The following is a 21636-nucleotide window of genomic DNA, read 5'->3' on the forward strand; positions in this document are numbered from 1 at the left end:
TATTTACCATATTCACCGGACCACACGGACCAGCCTTCGCTCCCTACGTGCATCAATGAGCCTCAGCTGCCCATGACCCTGTCACCGGTCACCACTTTTCCTTCCCTGGACCACTTTTGATAGATCTCTAACCACTAAAGCCCAAAAGAGCTGCAGTTTTGGAGTTGCTTTGACCCAGTCGCCTAGCCATCACAATTTGGCCCTTTTCATTCTCGCTCAAATCAAATCTTTCTTGCCCGTTTTTCCTACTTTTAACACATCAACTTTAAGGAAAGAAATGTTCACTTGCTGCCTAATACATCCCACCCACTACCAGGTGCCACTATGAAGAGATAATCAGTGTTATTCACTTCATAATGTTATAATGTCATAATGTTATGCCTGGTTGGTGTACGTTCTGGCAGCTTAAACCAATCTTGCCTTTTTGTCTCATCTTCCTTATTTTATATCTTATCTTTCAACACTCTCTCTTTGCTCTGTCAATTATTATTCAGTTTAAATGCTAAACAGAGTGAATTTTGAAAAAAAAGTATTAGCTGCTGCTATAAATCCTAGATGGATTGATATGATTGTCTCTGGTCAATGAGCCTTTCATGTCTGCTCTGGTAGGGAATAAAACACTGCTGTTGATATGGCAGTGGAGAAAGACTGGGCATAGATGTCATTACTGTTTGACATGCTGAGAACAATGCAGGAAAAATAATTGAGCAGATTTTGAGTTATTTTTGGTTTATTGAAATACTAACTCTCATTAATTGGCTTGTTTGTGTGTTATTTCTCTTTGTCCTGGACATAAATGGTGTTTATTTGTTATGGGAATATCTAGCTGAAGGACATTAGCTCACAGCAATTAAAGTCACTGATGGCCAACATCTTGGCATTCAGCATAACAACAAATGTGGGCTGCCATACCTCATATTGCGGACCTTCGCCTATTTTATCATGGCGTAACCATGGAAATGTTATACTTTTTTTTCTTTTTTTTTTGTTTACCACAAGTCCTCACAACCAATTATTTTTCTCATCAGAATGCAATATTCCGAGTTGTTTTCAGAAATGCTTCATGTCAGTGGCGGAGCACAATTAATTCAATATGCAAAGGCTCTGATTTCTCCAACCTGCTCTTTCTCTCGCTTTCTTTTTTTGTAATTATTTGAAAGCAGGATGGCTTTTGCATGACAGCACTATGACAGTCACAAAAGGAATTGGGATGCTGAAGTGCACAAGGAAGGGGAATTAGTGGGCGTTTGTATGCAAAGAAAGAGAACGATGGTTAGCGTGTGATCAAATGTGGAGACGGCGCATCGACCTGCCGATGTCTGCTTTTGTTTACTGCACTCGACAGCACATCAAACCAGGCGACGCCTGAACTGCGGCGGAAGCATATGTTCGCGACGAGTAACAGAAGCTGAAAAATATGAAACACCTGTAATTGGGTCTCCTCTGACAACATAATGCGATCGAGCAAACTTTTGTCCTCTGCTAGAGAATGTAGATATTTATACATGCATTCATTAGCATATGCAGACAATGCATAGTGCATCAGGATTATTGTCAAGCAGACGGGGAAAACTATTCTGACATTTTCTGCTATTCTGAAAACTTTGTTTTGTTTCTCCTGAAATGAAATGTGTTTACATTGTGCATGTATCTCAGTTTATAATCTTAATTGTTAATCTGCCAAACAAACAAAATGTTGTATTCATTTATTTATTGTTTAGTCTTCATTTATTCTGGTTAGTGTCATGGTGAATTCAAAGCTTATCCTGGGAACACTGGACATTAGATTGGAACACACCCTGCATGGTATGCAAATTTATCACATGGAACCACACCTACAGGAGATTCACACACATTTACATTTGCATTTATGGCATTTGGCAGACGCCCTCATCTAGAGTGACTTACATTTATCTCATTCATACAACTGAGCCGCTATGTGATTAGGGGCCTTGATCGGGGGCCCAGGAGTGGCAGCTTGGTGGATTTTGAATTCATGACCTTCAACGCTTCCACCTCCCACATTCAAACTTATTCATACCTAGGCTTAGTTTAGTCTAGACCATCTGGGACAGCAGGAGGACTTCACTTAGATAGTTTTTTGTATGCAAAAGTTACCTGATAATGATTGAAATATTTGATGTAAAATTAACACACAAAATGAACACGTGCTTGGAAGTGATTTTTTTAAATGAACAGTTATTATCTATCCCACATTATACAGCTTATTGAATTTAATTTAGTTTTATTTTTGGTGCACGTTTAACAATAGATTGCCAGTGGAGACAATGTGGCAAGGAAAAATTACAGTTTCATTATTGTCAGAGGTGGCCAAAATACACACATCCTTCACTAAAGCAAAAGTACAGATAATTATATTTTTAAAGACTCTGGTAAAAGTTGAACTACCGACTACACTTTTCCACTCAAGTTAAAGTAATGAAGTTTGGGCTCTGTTCTGTAGTAAAAAGTAGCCATTACTACTACCTGTTTTTGTGTCACCCTGGTAACGGGATCTTATGTCATATTCACATACTGTTTTAATACAAAATAATTTCAAATGTTGATACCTAATGAATGTATCCAGGCTGAACATCCACCATATAGAACACAAGCAGAGAAAAGATGATGATGATCAGGTGATCAGGAATGTTCTCAGTCATGTTTACATGGTACATGTGGTAGATTGAAAATGCTGCGCAATGAAAAGTAATAGTTTGTTGGGTTGAAAACGCCGCACAATGAGAAGAAAAATTAAATAGAATGAGAAAAGAAATTGACCAAATAGATTAAAACTAAAGTAACAATCTTGGTTTAAAAGGTAGAAAGTGGAAAGCAAAAAATATAAGTGTACTGTTGGGAGCTTAAATGTTCATCAAGGGCATGATAACACTCTCATAATTGGAACCATGTCTGAGAAAACAGAGAGAAAGACAGACACAATTTGTTCCACTCTTGCTCAATTTGTGACCAATAGTTTGTTGGAAAACCCATTAAGAGCTTAATATTTTGCCATTTTGGGGCTTGGCCCATTGTTTTGCCCAGGAGTGTATTATTGGCAGAAAAAATGTCTTGGTCAATTTGCTCAGTTTTATTTGTCAGCTTTTTGACTGTTCTCAAGAACAAAAAGCCAACAGGATTTTGCACACGTATACTGTACACATAAGGGTTATTGTTCAAGAAAAAAAATTTTCTCCCACGTTCACTTCCATACCAGGTTGGACTGATGTGACATGCACATTATGTTTATTTCTGTGTATTAACTTCCATAAAAGTGGCAAAGCTTTTTAAGGAACATGACCTGTGTGTGTGTGTGTGTGTGTGTGTGTGTGTGTGTGTGTGTGTGTGTGTGTGTGTGTGTGTGTGTGTATGTGTGTGTGTGTGTGTGTGTGTGTGTGTGTGCATACGTGTAGATAAATTTACAGAGCACAGCTCTCAGTCATAATCCATAATCCTTTCAATCGTATCAGGTAAAGAACCTAAATCCGTTTAAGTGTGACATCAATAGTGCTAAGACCAAAAGCATGCTGATGAGCCAAAGTTCTTCTGCACACAATTCCTAGATGAAGAGACTTAGTGGACCCAGTATAGTACTTTAAAAAACTGTTACAATCTCAAGTGACCCATATGTTTCATGTGTTACTAAAGCACAGCAGGTTTTGCATTTTGTATTTTGTTGTTTGTTAAAGATGGGAAGCCGGGACCTTTTAGAAAAAGTGCTAGCTTGGCCCATGAGTGGTACTGAGCCTCATCACAAATAATGAGAGGCACTAAATGCTTCGCTTTCTGCTGCTATTCTGGAACAATTTATTCTGCTCTCTGTGGGTCAGATGTACCTACTTGTCAAGGTCAGATCTTAACAAGAGCTGTATGTGTGTGTATGTGTGTGAGAGCAAGAGAGACAGACTGAATGAGAGATTGACTGAAGGGTAGCAAGTTTTTTTTTTCCCTAAGAGACAATGCAGCAGAAGAGGAGGTGATGGATTTCTATAATGTTTTAGACCGTATTCAACCTCACTGACACGTCAATTGCGCCTTGTTCGTGTATTGTCTTGGGAATTTCAAACAATACAATACAATACAAAAACAATACAATCAGGTAATTCAGCTGCAAATTGAGTAGATCACGCATTATAGCTAAATTGCACGATGTTCCTTGTTTTTTTTAGGATTAAAAATCCATCTATCAGGTGCTGTTAAAGACTAAGATGGAAGAAGAAGAATTTACAACGGTGTGTTGAATAAATTATTGGATGGTTTGGAAATTATAATGACTCAAAATACCTCTGAGGTTTTCATTAATATTTAGAAACTGAAAACTGGGAAATGGATAATGTGCAAATATTAACCAGAAAAATTACATGCTTTTTCAAGGCAGAATATTATCATGCTCTTGTAAATGCTTATGTAATTAGTTTGGTATTCTAATATCCTGGATTCCACGATGAGCTGTAAAGGTTTCTACACAGGTTGCATTTTGAATGTGTTTTTAAGGAAACATGACGTTTATCAACAGCAATAGCATACATTTATGGAAAGTTATGCACTGTTTGATTCTGAATTAAGTTTTACTTGCCCTCAGGCAACACCTAATTTAAGCACTATGTTGTACATAGTGGATATCTGTGCATGCTGTGTGACAGAAAGGCAGACAATTCTGTCAGGGTCAGGGTCGTGGTGCATATGGAACTGATCTCAGGGGCACTAGGTGTGAGATAGGAATACCCTCCAGAATTATGTTACATATTCACATGTAACTTATGTACTGTAAAGCCTGCATATGTATAAACACAATATAAATAATATACAGACCTCAAGAATTCAACTTTGCATGACATGATATTATGACCTTGTAAAGATTCCTGGTAGTATGTATTACAATATTAATTTAAATAATGCATTCAGAATTCATTCAGACCCCCTTCAGTTTTTTAATTTTGTTATGTTGCAGCCTGATACTTTCTCCATTCAAAAGGATTTTAAATATTTTATTTTAGTTTAGTTTATTTATCTTTTATAAAAACAATTGCAACTGGAAGCTTGTTACCAAAAACAAATTCCTTGAAAGTGCAAATAAACTTGCAATAAAGCTCTTTTTTTTATTTAGATTCCGATTGATCTACACTCAGTACCCCATAAGGACAAAGTTCAAACAGAATTTGAGAAATGTCTGTAAATGTTTTTTAAATGAAAAAAAAACAACAAAAAAAACCAAAAATGAAATATCACGTTCAAAAGTATTCAGGCCCTTTGAATTAACAAAATTAGCTCAAATGCCTCCCATTTCTCTTGATCGTTGCTGAGATGTTGATTGGAGTCTACCTGTAGACAAGTTTATTGATTGGATATCATTTGGAAAAGCACACAGCTCTCTCTAGAATGCCTCACAGCGGACAATGAAAATCAGAGCAAAAACCAATTCATGCAGTCAAAGAAACTGTCTGAGGAGCTCAGAGATAGAAAAAATCCTCTGCATGAAGATTCCCAAAACACAGTGGACTCAATAATTTCTGGTCACCTGTCCAAAGAGATCAATTGGTGGAGAAGGGCCTTAGTAAAAGAGGTGATATTATTAAACATAAATATTATTTTATATATTATTTAAAGAAGCTGATTTTTTTTTTATTGTTTTAAAATGTTAACTGTTGATGTTCACAAATGTTAATAATAATAAATTGCGTTATTAAAAAAACGACAAGCAATTTTATGGTTTGCATTTTTCCCCCAAATCATACTGAATTTGAACCGAACCAGGACTTAAAAACCAAAAACGTACCGAACTGTGAATTTTGTTTACTGTTACACACCTACTATACGATCTGATTTTAAAAGTGCTACAGCAATTTTTATAGTCAAATCTTGATTCCTTCTTTAACAACTGTTACCACAAACAGCTGCATTTATAGTGAGCTCTTGTGATACTTTAATTGCACACTGGTGAACTCCATTGAATGCATTGTTCTAGTACTCATTTAGCTAGTTTTGCTAGTATATTATGTATTATGTGTCTTTTTTGGGGGGAAAAAGCCAAAAACATAAAAGCATATTTGGCTCTTCTACTTCTACAGAATAAACTGTGCAAATGTCAATTTCTAAATTGACCTATATGCATTTATAATCAGACATCACAACAAGTAATGTGAAATCCAGCTCATTTCAGTCTTTTAAAGCTCCCAAATGGCTCATTACTATTTCTTAATAAATATTTTGGACACTGAAACTGTCCATTGAGTCATGAAATCTTCAATTGACCAAAATAGCACTTCTAGGCTTTGCACTACATACACATAAAGCAGACATCAGTGCAACTGATTTTCTATGTCAAATCGCTTCACACATATCGGAGAGACAAATAAATGCCTCACAAGCAGCTCAGATGTTGAAAAGTGGTTTCCATGGCAGCATTTTGATTAAATTACACTGCAAGAGTCAGGGCATTACCTGCATCTACATAAAAAAGAGGGGAAATGGCTGATATTTATGAGACTGTTCTCAAGGTTTACATACAATTACCAATTCGTTTGAGAATGTGATCGTCACTAATCACAAGGTCGGAGTCGGCACATGCCCTATTGTAATGTTAAACAATCCTTTTAAATGCTACTTAAAAATTCACTAAATCTCTGTGGCAATTTGCATGTGATTTATTTGTGAAATAATAATCTTATAATTGTCTGTAAAGTGAAATATTTTAGTTAATAATATTCATTCTCATTTCACAATTTGAATTGCAGCGCTAAAGACAGTATCCCAAGGTCAGAAAGACATGTCTTTGCATTTCTCTCTTCATTCTTATGACAACAGTCTTCCATTTCTCTCATTATGCTCCTGTTCTGCAGCCGGATCACACTCTACATCCCTAACATAATGCTAATGCCTTTCCATTTTAGTTACGAGCTGTGTGTTGACTTAACATCTGTCAGTTGTAAATGTGTGGTGCATGTCTTTGAAAATATCACACTGTGATGTTTTGGTGGAAAAAAAGAATCAAATAAAGAGCATGGCAATAGCTACACTGCACACACTGCAAGATTACTCTCAAATCCTCCAGCTCTTTTAATAAGTCATCTGTGGCTATAAATATCAAAAGACCAGGAAGGTCCTGAAGGCTTGCTGTTATGTTGCATGATGTGCTGTCATGTTCTGTGACTCTACCTGTCTCTTCTCTGAAGGCAAATAGAGTTATTTAGGCCTTGTACGTTCGCTAGATTTAATCTTGTATGAGTGCCATGTGGCCCGGATTGACCTACTTAGACTATCACAGTACAAATATTAATTACAAAAATAAGAATTCCTGCTTAATTGCAGTAGATTAAAACAAGGTAACATAAATTAAACAGTGTGTTCGTGTGTGGCTCCTCTTTCTGGTGGACATCTAAAAAGCTTGTTAGAGTCTATGAGCTGGAGCTTTTTGTTTTTTTTGTTTATTTTTTATATTATAAAATATATATAAATTAATTACCCAACCCCAGCCATTAGGGTTGCACAAACCTTAGTGCCGGTCCCAAGCCCGGATAAATTGGGAGGGTTGCGTTAGGAAGGGCATCCAGCGTAAAAACATGTGCCAAATCAAACATGCGGATGGTCCGCTGTGGCAACCCCTAATGGGAGAAGCCGAAAGAATGTCTTTAGCAATTTAATCTACAAGCTTGACTTTTGGATCGGACCACACGGTCCAGCTTTCACTCCCCACATGCATCAATGAGCCTTAGCCGTCCATGACCCTGTCGCCGGTTCACCACTGTTCCTTCCTTTAACCACTTTTGGTAGATACTGACCACTGCAGACCAGGAACATCCCACAAGAGCTGCAGTTTTGGAGATGCTCTGACCCAGTAGTCTAGTCATCACAATTTGGCCCTTGTCAAACTGACTTAAATCCTTATGTTTACCCAGTTTTAAGGACAAAATGTTCACCTGCTGCCTAAAATATCCCACCCACTACACTAACAGGTCCCATGATAATCAGTGTTATTTAATAACTGGTCATAATGTTATAATGTCCTAATAATATGTTATATATATAAACTACATACTACCTCCCTATATGGGCCAATCATCTGTCATTTCATTCAACTATTACTGCTTGTTTTCTTTCAGATTGTTTATTAATTTTTGTTTCAATTCATTATCTTCAAGTTAATTTTAGACTTTGGAGTAAATTATTGTTTGTTTTTAAAGGTATAAATAGACTGGTTACTAGTATGTTGCGGGTTTGTTTTGCACACATGTTGCTTCTGGACATTTACGGTCCAACACTCCAATTACTGCAAACTCTTTCTAGATCTCGGCTGAAAAAAGAAAGGTGATAATGCATTTGCTGTTGCTTCAGATCTGATACTTATACTCTGTTATTGCATTGCCTTCGGTACAATATGAGGGCATATTATATGTCTGTGTATAAATTGTATGGAATGTGTATTTGAAATAAAAATTAACCTTCCTGGGTACTTACTGACTGACTCACTTATTAATTACATGCTTCCTAACTAATTCATTAACAAAATAACTACCAATGCCATAACTGGCAGCAAGAAATTTAAGAAAATTGCTTGTAGTCTAGTCATCCTGAAGCATTCTTACATCAGCAAACTAGTGCATTTCTTGGGGTGTTAATATACCACATTTCCATAAATGATGCAGCAGAATGGCACTTTTTATTTATTTAAGATAAATACCTCTAAGAGAAATTGTGTTTGAATTATGTTTTTTGGTTGTATTGTGTCGTGTGATATTCTTGTATGCTGCAACAAAATTGCCTTTGGAAAAAAAAACTAATAAAGATGAACTGAACTGAACTGAACTGAACAATGTTCAGTTAGCTAGCTTCTATTCTAAGCATAGATGCTGGAAGTGAAGTCTTTTGTGAACAGGACTGAATATGAGGTGAGTATTGAAAGGAAATACTTAAATCAAGCAGGATTACATACAATGCACATGTACAAATAGTGTAACACAATACAGTAATTACTAAATATCTGAACATCAGAACAATAGGCACAGCAAATATGACAGTTTGGTTGGCAATATTCTTAGTGTCTATCCAGCGTCTACAGGTAAGTGTCTGATCATTCCAATATATTTTAGTTAGTTCGTTTTTTAACCATAAGACTTTAGATTTTACATTTCTATTTTCTCTTTTTTGACTGACACTTTTTTTCAAAAATACTTTTATCTTAATGGTCCAACAATAGCAGCTTGTCAGTGGCTGGATTTGAACTCAGAATCCTCTAATCATTAACCACTGAATTACCATCCAGTGCATCTTGTAGCAGCATTATAATGAGAATAGGTCACTTCAAAATGTGAAACGAGCAAAGCTTTTTTACAATAATCTCTTCCCATTTAATCATTTATTCACTTGCTAGCTTTCTGAAACAAATGCATTCAACTGAAATGATGTTCCTCTTCCACACACATGAGCTCACACCAGTTAGTCTTGCACTGATCATCAGAAAAAAAAAACACCACCACCCTTTTCACCCAGAGAACATTTACAAAAGATTTTCTTGGACTCCTGTAGTAGTGTTGAAGTTCGAATCTGTGATCTCTTGATAATATGGTGCACGCTTTTCTGTGCATTAACATTACATAGTGCCACATTTCACCCAGTCTTCACCCGAACGTGGTTATAGTTGAAAAAACAGATCCTCTTACTCACTAAATAGAAGAGAAGATTTCTATTAGGATTTCCAATGTAAACACTGGAGAGAAAGAGAGTCATGCTTTTGATAAATCTGGTCTTTTGTTTCCTAAATTATGCCATCAAGAAAGGCTAATAATACTCTTTCCAATTTGTTTTGGATTAGTCCAGTCCGTGTGCTCGGCGACTACGTAGCACTGTTAGCTCAGTGTGTGGTGGAGAGGCATGGCAGGAGCTGTGGCCCCCTAATGCCTTCAACCATCTGGCTGCAGCCGGTTCATCTCTTCCTGAGTAGAGACACTGCTGCGCACACACAATAATTACAGCGATACAAAGCGCCCAAGCATGGCAAACTGACTACATCCTTTCAGAAAAGGCTTCCCGATGGATCGTCCTTCATCGTGGCTCTCATCTTCACTCTTTCTCTTTATCCCTCACTTGACTTCAATCTGCCTCTTATTTAGTCCCATATAATGAATATTCATGAGCCGGAATGTGTGGTAGCAGCACTTACTGCCCACTGACGCTAAACTTCTCAGATGATGCATGCTGTGCCCACTGCGCTCAGTGTGATCACCCCCTCCTGCAGTGTTACAGAGAGGAACGGGTTATGCTTACACATGATGGACTGACATGGAGCTCAGTGAAGTGATCAGAGCAAAAAGTAGCTGAAAAAAACTCATGATATTTCTCATGCTTTGCTAGAAAAGATAGACAGACTCTAAGTTTAAAGGACACAGTTGTGTTTATTTGTCTGGCACTGAGTTGGCGAACATAGAAATATGGTGTTCATGATGATGGCAAACCAGAAATTTTAGGTTTTCTAGAAATAAATGTCAACAACAGTGTCAGCTTCACCAGCATCAAGTTTTGTTAAATTACACATTCACCTTCCTTTTAATAGAACATTTAGCCTCTGGAACTCTTTATTAAATTGAATAAACTGACTATTTTAACATTAAATATAATGGTATGCCTTAATTAACCATTCAAGACATGTTAACACATGCACATACACTAACAATCTCTCTCTCTCTCTCTCTCTCTCTCTCTCTCTCTCTCTCTCTCTCTCTCTCTCTCTCTCTCTTTCTTTCTATCGAACCATTCCTTTATTCAGAAATGTTGCACTTCAGTTACACATGAGGGATAAAATATAGAACACTGTACTTTAGAAAAATACACAATATGTCATTAAATAATATTCATTGTTTTATAGATGTTCTACTAATTTTCCTAAGTAGTGGTAGTAGTATTTACATACACAATAATATTTTGTACAACATACAATTAAATGTTTCGAACAATCGTTGATAACAAAAATTGTATATATAATGTAAAATATAGAAAGGACAAGAAACAGAGTGTGATTAAACAAAACAGAATTCAAAGATTCAACATAAATATGAAAAGAATAAAAACATAGAATAAGACAAATCCAATTAAATGTACAATAAATTAAACTAGCATTGTTTGAATTGACATTATTAATATACAAGGTCTTTTGTGGTATCAGTGTATCTGTGCCGTCTTCGTTTTGGACCTGCCTCATTTATCCTGATGCCCTACCTCTAGATATTGTTTCAATTGGAGACCACTCGCTGCTGCTGAAGTTGGTTCCACATGAACAGTCTAAAAATCCATAAAGTTATTGAGCAGGGTTAAACTTAAGCACCATGAAAATGGTTTGGACTGTAATTAATATAAACAGTCTTCTAAAATGGCTTAGGATTATGGTCGCCATGAACAGTCTTTGCTTGTAAGTGTCCACTAGTGAACAGCCTCAACAATGATGTAACTGTTATGAATGGCCATTTGGTCACATGCAGATTAGGTTGGGTTCCCTTCTAAGTTTGGCTCCTCTTAAGGGTTTCCTTGCTACTGCTACCACTGGCTCACTCAATAGGGATAAATGAATGTGGTGAGGGAAGACATGCAGGAAGTTGCGTTGAAAGAGGAAGATGTAAAGGACAGGGGGGTATGGAGATGGACGATCCGCTGTTGCGACCCCTAATGGGAGAAGCCAAAAGAAGAAGAAAGAATATAATTTGCTGATCTAGGTCATTAACGGCAGTCAGTATAACTATATCAATAAAAACAAATAAAAAATAGAACCTTTCTTCTTTTCATGATCTTACAAGGAATACAGATGATGCCACTCTTGGTTTACTTGTCTCGTTGAATTATTCTGAATCATTAACGAGAGTGTTCACAGTAACAAGTTTGAGTGAATATGACTCGGATATGTTTCACACATGGGATGTAATATTATTGCAGTAAATATTATGTTTAAACTATATTTTCAGATAAGCAGTTAAAGTAAATTGGAACTGTATGTATGTGCTGTATGTATGTCATGTATTCAGGGAAGTGGTTTTATTAATGTTTTTAGCTATTTCTCTTGTACATGAACGTGGCTTGTTGTGTCTGTGTTTTCAAATGTCTTTTATTATTACTTCCTGTGCATATTTATAAATCTAATATCACTGAAATCTCCAAGTTGGTTCCAGTGGTCTAGTCAGTACCAAAACATATGTATTTTTCTTTATGTATAAGTGTAATAACCAATAAATATTGAAAGAAAAATAAAAACAGGAAACCAGTAGAGTGACATTAGTTAGGTTAAAATTTGAAAGGTTATAAACTAGGTTACAGATGAACATGGCAAGTACTCTCTTTTTATTTCCTCAGCTACTGTATGCAAAATCACCACAGCAACAGTTATATGGTGCTGGTCCTATTCTGCAATTTGCTGTTGCATCTGGTCTATATGTAAACTCAATACTGTCACACAAGAAGTAAAGAAAAACCATTGATGTCACTTTATTATGTGAAATACGTGGAATGTTATTACCTGAGAATTTCATAATATGATGTGGAAAATATCACTGTTAAAATTATGATTTTTTTTTTTTTTTATGAGAAAAAAAAATTGGGCAAATATTGCTTTTAATATTGTTACTCAAATTTTTGTTATTACAGGAAATATATCAAATAAACATATTAAAAGCAACTTTACTGTACAGTATGGTTCATAGATTCTGCTGAAATGTCACTTCAAGTATCAGTGTCACATTTATACCTAGAGAGGATTGGAACTATGATCCCCATCAGCCATGGCATTGCATGTCATGTGACTGCACCTGAATCACCTTTTCTGTTAATAAGGACTTATACATTTCGTTATATATTCATTGCCTTATACTCACACTCCGGTTAGATTTTTTTAGTGTTCTAGTTTAATGTTTTTTTTATTGTTGATTTTTGTCATTGTGATTTACAAAGCAAACAAAGCAATAAAAAAAAACAAGAAAATCTCTCTTTTATCTGCCCAATCAGACCCCTTAAATTTTTCTTTCTTCTTTGCTGATCAACTTAAACATGTGAAACTTCATGGTCACAAATTACAGCATATTTAATGTCTATGTACTGAGCATTTTGTTATACAAAATGCTGTCCTGTTTATATAAAATTTTTGAATCCTTGTAAAGTTCAGCTGAGACATAAGTTGTGCTTATTATACTTGAAATCATGTGTTATTTCCTCTTAGCAACATGATATTTGGCAAAATAACGAGTGTTTTTTTTTTCATTTACTTTTCAAATAAGCTGACCTTTTCTCATAATTACATGATTTTTTTTTCACATACTAATGAAATTTTTGTTTTTTTATTCCATGTGTGTGTCACGGAGTTTCTGTAGTATTTATATCCCACATACCTGTTTCTTTGCAGCTCTTTTATGAGAACATTACAGTTCAGCCTCATAAAAGTAAGTCTAGACATAGAGCTATGAAAGATAGAAATGCAGCATGGTTCATAATGGATATTTCAAGTCAAGTGTTTTGAAGTGCTAAATTATGGCAGGTCTTTGGTCAACTTGTCTTTCAAATATCATATCAACCAAGTTACAAAAACAGCCTTCTTTCACCTTAGAAATATTTCTAAGTTAAGAAACATGTTGTCTATATCCGATGCAGAGAAGCTCGTCCATGCGTTTATGACCTTCAGAATAGACTACTGTAATGCATTACTAGGTGGATGTCCTGCATCATTAAAAAACAAGCTTCAGTTAGTCCAGAATGCAGCAGCCAGAGTTCTCACAAGGTCAAGAAAATATGATCACATAACCCCAATCCTATCGTCCCTACATTGGCTTCCGGTTGAGTTTCGAATAGACTACAAACTATTACTTCTCACTTATAAAGCACTAAATGGTTTGGCTCCTATGTATCTATCCAGTCTTTTAACACGCTACAATCCGCAACGCTCCCTGAGATCTCAAAACTCTGGGCTTCTAGTAGTTCCTAGAATAGCAAAGTCCACTAAAGGCAGTAGAGCATTTTCACATTTAGCTCCTAAACTCTGGAATAGTCTTCTCGACAGTGTTCGGGGCTCAGACACACTCTCCCAGTTTAAGTGCAGATTAAAAACATATCTTTTTAGCAAAGCCTACACATAACACACATCACATATCATAACTTTGTGCTCCAGAACATCTGATCACATGCACATTATCAACTTGTGCTGTTAATATCATGAACAGCAGCTACGCTAATTTCTCTCCACTGCTACTCTTTCTCTCCCCATCCCGAGACACCCTGAGGTTTGGTCAGCTCCAGTCCCCTCCCACCTCGTGATGATTACGGACCTTTGAAGAAGTAGATGCCGAACTCGCAAACATCCCGAACCATCTAGAGACGTACCAGTTCTATTTGGATCCCGCTACATGTGTGGAGTTTGACATTGGACCTCCTGGAGTGTTTAAAGGCTCTGGCATGGAGAAGCTGATGCTGGATCTGTGATGATCACAAATGCTGAGCTTATAAAACTAGGAGCTACTAACCATATAGACTGTATAAGACTGTAGAAAGAACATCACTTATAATCTTATACTCCAGTAATCATGTTAGTTCTCACTTTCCAGTGTTCTGTATTGTTGAAAGATTTATGATCAAACTCTTGATGTCACCCAAATGAGGATGGGTTCCCCTTTTGAGCACGGTTCCTCTCAAGGTTTCTTCCTCATAACATCTAAGGTCTAAGTTTTTCCTTGCCACAGTCGCCACGGCTTGCTCATCAGGGACAAATTCACACCATTCACCTTAACTGTTGATTCGTGTAAAGCTGCTTTGAGACAATGTCTGTTGCGAAAAGTGCTATACAAATAAACTTGACTTGACTTGACTTGACTTTGGAAAAAAAACATTCCAGTATACACAGGAAAAATCTAAACCAGACATTTGCGATTTTATTAAATAATGTATGCATTAATATTAATACTTGTTAATAATAATAATTAATAAACTGTCCACGTACAGTGTATATTATTAGTATATAATATAGTGTGTATATATAGTGTATATTATATCTTATTGACATTTTATATATATATATATATACAGTACAGACCAAAAGTTTGGACACACCTTCTCATTCAAAGAGTTTTCTTTATTTTCATGACTATGAAAATTGTAGATTCACACTGAAGGCATCAAAACTATGAATTAACACATGTGGAATTATATACATAACAAAAAATTGTGAAACAATTGAAAAATTTCATATTCTAGGTTCTCCAAAGTAGCCACCTTTTGCTTTGATTACTGCTTTGCACACTCTTGGCATTCTCTTGATGAGCTTCAAGAGGTAGTCACCTGAAATGGTCTTCCAACAGTCTTGAAGGAGTTCCCCGAGAGATGCTTGGCACTTGTTGGCCCTTTTGCCTTCACTCTGCGGTCCAGCTCACCCCTAAACCATCTCGATTGGGTTCAGGTCCGGTGACTGTGGAGGCCAGGTCATCTGGCGCAGCACCCCATCACTCTCCTTCTTGGTCAAATAGCCCTTGATGCCTTCAGTGTGACTCTACAATTTTCATAGTCATGAAAATAAAGAAAGCTCTTTGAATGAGAAGGTGTGTCCAAACTTTTGGTCTCTACTGTATATACTGTATATATATATATATATATATATATATATATATATATATATATATATATATATATATATATATATATATATATATATATATATATATATATATGTCAGGTTGTTGCTGGGATTGAAAAGGAACCCAGCAACAACCTGTGCACCTCTGGTGAAAGGTAGTGCTAGATAACAATGGTCCTTGCACAAAATATTGACACTTTGGAACCTTAACACACAAATCACCCCTCTCCCGTACCCACTCCCTCTGGTCCCTGCCACCCTTGAGGATCTACGGGGGTGCAGGTTTTCACCAAACTGGACCTCTGCAGCACTTACAACCTAGTGTGCATCCGCAAGGGCGATGAGTGGAAGACGGACTTCATCACCCCCTCCGGGCACTATGAGTATCGAGTCATGCTGTCTGGACTGTCCATTTCTCCCGCGGTGTTCCAGACGTTTATGAACGAGGTGTTCAGGCCGTTTCTCCACCGGTTCATGATCGTTGACATCGATGACATCCTCATCTTCTACTGAGACCCTACGGAATACCGTGGCCACGTCACTCAAGTCCTGGAGCGGCTACGGGAACATCACCTTTACCTAAATCTGGTTTTACCGGTCCGTGGTGCGGTTCATGGGGTATGACATTAGTCCGTCAGGAGCACGGATGGACCAGGGCAAGGTGAAGGCAGTGGTGGACTGGCCCTGTCTGGGATTACCCAAGGTGCTCCAGCGCTTTTTGGGATTTTTTAACTTCTTCAAACAGTTTATCCAGGGCTTCAACTTGGTCACCGCCCCACTCACCTCTCCCCTAAAGGGAAATTTAAAAACTCTCGTATGGACCCCTGCACCTTCTTTTCAAGGAAACTCTCCCCCGAAGAACAGAACTATGACATCAGTAACTGGAAACTTCTGGCCATTAAGCTGGCACTCGAGGAGTGCTGAGGTCAATCTAAGTGGCCCCAGGTTCCAGCCACCCGGGTAGGAGGCAGACCCTTCCCTTGCTCCAAGCATGCTACTGGTGGCCAGGTATGAGCAGGGAAATAGCAAGATACATCCAAGGCTGCTTTGACTGTGCTATGTCCAAGACCCCACGTCACTTACCAGTGGGAAAACCGGTCCCCCTGCTGACTCCGCAACGGCCGTGGTCCAATCTGGGAGTGGATTTCATTACAGATCTGCCCAACTCCAATGGAAACACCTGCGTCCTAGTGACTGTGGACCGCTTCTCCAAGGCTTGCAAACTGGTTCCCCTACCAGGTCTGCCCACAGCCCTGGAGACCGCAGATTCCACCACGTGTTCTGGAAACGTGTTCGTAGTGCTCATAGTTCACATCCCACGTGTGAAAGGCGTTCTTCTGGCTCCTCATCATTATGGTCAACCTGTCATCCGGGTATCACCCACAGACTAACGGACAGATAGAGCGGAAGATACAGGAGCTGGGACGCTAACTCTGGTCCTACTGCAACCAAGATCAAGTGAGCTGGAACTGGTTCCTTCTCTGGGCCGAGTACACGCAGAACTCCCTGCGCCAGGAAGCCACCGGCCTGACCCCATTCCAGTGTGCGCTAGTCTTCCAGGCCCCGCTATTTCCCTGGACAGACGAACCATCCAACGTCCCAGCAGTGGCTCACATACACAGCTCCAAAAAGCCTTCAGGATCACTCGAAGGTTTGCAGATCCTCGGAGATCAACCTCGACCTCCCTCCCAGGTACCGCATCCATCCTACCTTCTACGTGTCACTCCTGAAACCCATCTCACCCCCTACCACAAAGGACCCTGGAGTAACCATCAACCCTCCTCCCCCACAGATGCTGGACCAGCCGTCAGTGTACTCTAGCCAAGAGAATTCGTTACGTAGGGGCTCCACCCTGGAGTACCTCATCAACTCGAGGGGGTACGGACTAGAGGAATGCTTTTGGGTCACCAGACAGAACGTCTTGGACCCACCGCTCCTGGAAGAGTTTCACAAAAGTCACCCTGACCGTCACGCACCCTGTGGCCATGGGTGTCCCCAGCGCTGAGTTAAAGCGTCGAGAGCCACCCCTGGAGGATGGGGTAATGTCAGAGAACCACCAGCCATGCCTCCCTCCTGCACTCAGCACACTCGCTCAGCCTCTTTCTCCTACTAATCACTCACACGTGTCTCCAATCTACACTTCCCTTTATAAGGCCCCCATTCCCACTTGCTCACCATCCATACACTACAGATAATCTCTGGACTACCAATGCTAAGCATTCCACCCATTCTCTGATGTTTGCTTCTCTGGATATATCCACTTCCTGTTATAAGACTAATAAAGCGTATTGACTTTATTACCGGTTTCAGACTCTTGATCCGTGCGTGACATATAGTTTCTTCAGTATCACCTCATTAACCATCTTTGTCGAACCATAGCAAAAGTTCTATTTGATGTCCTGATGATTTACATCATTTAAAAAACAATAAATTACTTGAAAGCATTTACAATAGTATTATGTCTGTATGCTCTATGTTGAGTTTCACTAATAATAAACATACATTTGCATAAAACATCCATATTTTTCCATGGCCATTTTGATCAGAGTACTAAAAACTTGAAAATAATACATTTAAGGTACATTTAGCGCAGATACAAATGTGCAATTAAGTTGTGATCAATCCCGAGTTAACTCATAACAATCATGCCATTAATTGCGATTTAATATTTTAATAGGTTGACAGCCGTTACAGTGTAACTAATGATTATTTGATCCCCTGCTGATTTTGTGAGTTTACAACTTACAAAGAAATAAACAGTCTAGAATGTTTATGGTAAGTTTATTTTCACAGAGAGAGACAGAATATTAAAAAAAATCTTATCAAAAATAATAAAGAAAGCTTATAAATTAATTTGTATTTAATTGAGTGAAATAAGTATTTAATCCCATACCAACTTGCAAGAATTCTGACTCCCACAGAACCAAATTTGTCCTGTCCTTTTAAGAAATATCTCCTAATATCATCTCATTGTGTGAATTAAAGACACCAGTCACAGAATTAACCTCTTCCTCTTCGCTAAAATGGGCTACAAGACCATCAGCAAGAAGCTTGGTAAGAAGGAGACCACTGTTTGTGCAATAATTTGAGAATGAAAGAAATACAAGATGTTAATCGCCTTTGATCTGGATCTCCATGCAAAATCCTACCACATGGAGTAAAGATGATTCTGAGAAAGGTGAGGGATTAGCCCAGAATTGCATAACAGGAGCTTGTTAATGATCCCAAGGCGCTGGGACCACAGTCATCAAGAAAACCGTTGGTAACGCACCAAGGTCCCTCTGGGCAAGAATGCACATGAACAGGCCAGTCTGAAGTTGCCAATGAACACCTGAATGATTTAGAAAAGGCCTGGGAGAATGTAATGTGGTCATATGGTCATGTGTCTCCTTCTTTCGACTTCTCCCAGTGGAACATCCATCTCCATACCACTCTGTCCTCAACATCTGACTCTTGCAAACCAATTATGTGCATGTCTTCCCTCACCACATCCACAAACCACTAACATCCTTGTTGCTGATGAACACAAATGTCCACACGCACACTCCAAAATCCAGTGTAAAGGGAATTACAAGAGCAAATTGGGACTAAATGTGGAATACAATGCTCATATAGCACATACCATACTTATGATCCAGGTGTCCGCAAACATTTGGCAATATAGTGTATATATGAGTCAAATACTTAGTTCAATTAAAAACAATTCAATTTTATACTTATAACAGTGGACAGTGTCAAAAACCAGTCTTACAGAAACACATACACTATAATGTTCAATTCATATAATAATATTAATGTCTCCATAACTTTATTCCTATAAATGTATCCCCCATTGAGAATGCCAGTGGTGACGTTAACACGGAAAAACTGATGGACATGAATGCAAAATCTTTTTGTGGTAACTGTAGTCCTAAGCCGAACTTTTTCCTGTGACCTCATCATTGATGAACTGTAATGAATTGACATTCCGTGCCACCCATATGAGGATGGTTTCTCTTTCGAGTCTGGTTCCCCCCAAGGTTTTAACTTCATGCCATAGTCCAGGTGGTGTGCGCTCTGACACCGAAAAGAACAGAGACCAGAGGACTCATAAGAGCAGTGAATAGCATCCACAATCATCTACTGAGGGTCTGCTTATTGACATGAAACCCGCTCCCTTCACTGGCTTCCAGTAGCTGCACGTATCAGATTCAAAACACTGATGCTTGCCTACAAGGCCAAAAATGGACTAGTGCCATCTTACCTCAGTGACCTCATGACATCTCGCACTGTCTGAGAGCACTGCTTGACTGGTACCACCTTCTCTCAGAATGAGAGGTAAGTACACTTCAAGGCTCTTCTCTGTTCTGGCACCGAGGTGGTGGAATGAACTTCCCCTAGATGTCTGTACAGCAGAGACCCTGAGCATCTTCAAGCGACGACTGAAGACCTACCTCTTACACACTTAAAACACTTCAATTAGCACTTTCCAAGTTTGTAGAATTCAAGAGTTATATTTATATTAAGTTTGTAATCTGGTGTACCAGTGTAGATTTATTCATTACTAGAGACTCAAAACACTTTTGTACGTCGCTCTGGATAAGGGCGTCTGCTAAATGCAGCAAATGTAAATGTAAATGTAAACCCTTTTTATACAGACCGTAGCATACAAACAGCTGGTTTGACTTTCTCCGCATGCAGTTATGTGGATGTATGTGTCCAGTGCTCGCATCGGGCACACCCAGTAAGCTTCTCCTGGTCGGTAACTGAAAGGTGGAGGATAGAATGCCTGGAGCACAACTGGTTGCAGGACGATAGAGGACACCTTGGGAACATACCCAAAAAGGAGTGAAGGTGCCCAACGCTCTTTAGAAAAAAGATAGCCAGTGGAAAAACAGCCTTGACTGTCAAAAATCTCAAAGGCACTTCGGACAGGGGCTCAAAGGGAGGCTTAGGCAAGGCATTCAGAATAACGGCCAGGTCCCATACATGTACTCTGGTTCGCACGTTCCGTGGAGAAAAAGTGTCACTTACGTGTTTTTTCCCTAGCGACTGCTTGGCAAGCGGAGCATGATAAGCCACAATAGCCACCTTTAGGGTGGAAGGAGACGACCCTTTGGGGAACTGCTCTTAAAGAAATCCCAGCACTAGCAAAACCGGGTAGTTAACTGGGTCTAAGTCATAACCTACACATTATGTAGTGAACAGGTGCCATATGACCAGTGGCCAACAGACCAGTGGCTAATAGCTGTGCCCCTTCAGGGGCCACAGCCACAGCCTCTACAGCTTTGTTCGGGGTGAAGCAAAACACCAAAAGGAATCTCCCAAGGAGGGTCGTCAAGAAGCCGGCATGGGACTACCAGGAGGAGATGGACTCCATCCCAGCAAACTATCTCCAGAACTACCAGAAGCAGCATTACAGGGGAAAAGTGTACAGGCAGAGCCTCAGACTCACCTGTACTATGTCATCCAGCCCATGAGGGGCTAGATGAGTGAGGGTGAACCAGAGGGGACAGTGCAACATCTCTTGAGTCACTTCTGCTATTTTATGAGTTACTCAGTAGCTCATAGTTTTATACCCATAATGACTGTATAAGACTGTAGAAAGAACATCACTCATAATCACACACTCCAGTGCTCATGTTAGTACTCACTTTTCAGTGTTCTGTATTGTTTAATGACTATAATCACACTCTTGATGTCACCCATATGAGGATGGGTTCCCCTTTTGAGTCTGGTTCCTCTCAAGGTTTCTTCCTCATGACATCTAAAGGAGTTTTTCCTTGCCACAGTCTTCAGGGATCATCATTTATCCCTTATCCTCATCAGGGATAAATGCACACCATTCACCTTGACTGTTGATTTCTGCAAAGCTGCTTTGAGACTATGTCTGTTGTAAAAAGTGCTATAGAATGAAACTTGACTTGACTTGACAAAAAGTTCCATCTCGAGGTGGAGCATTCATTCCCCAGACCTCGGTCCTTGGTTCTGAAAGAGAATCTACTCCTTGATTCAACCACCCCAAGATGTATAGTGCTCTACGTGATAGCAACCTCCCTTGGGCCCACAGG

The sequence above is a fragment of the Silurus aristotelis genome (genome assembly GCF_946808225.1).
Source record: "Silurus aristotelis genome assembly, chromosome: 1".
In the NCBI taxonomy this organism is placed as follows: Eukaryota; Metazoa; Chordata; class Actinopteri; order Siluriformes; family Siluridae; genus Silurus; species Silurus aristotelis.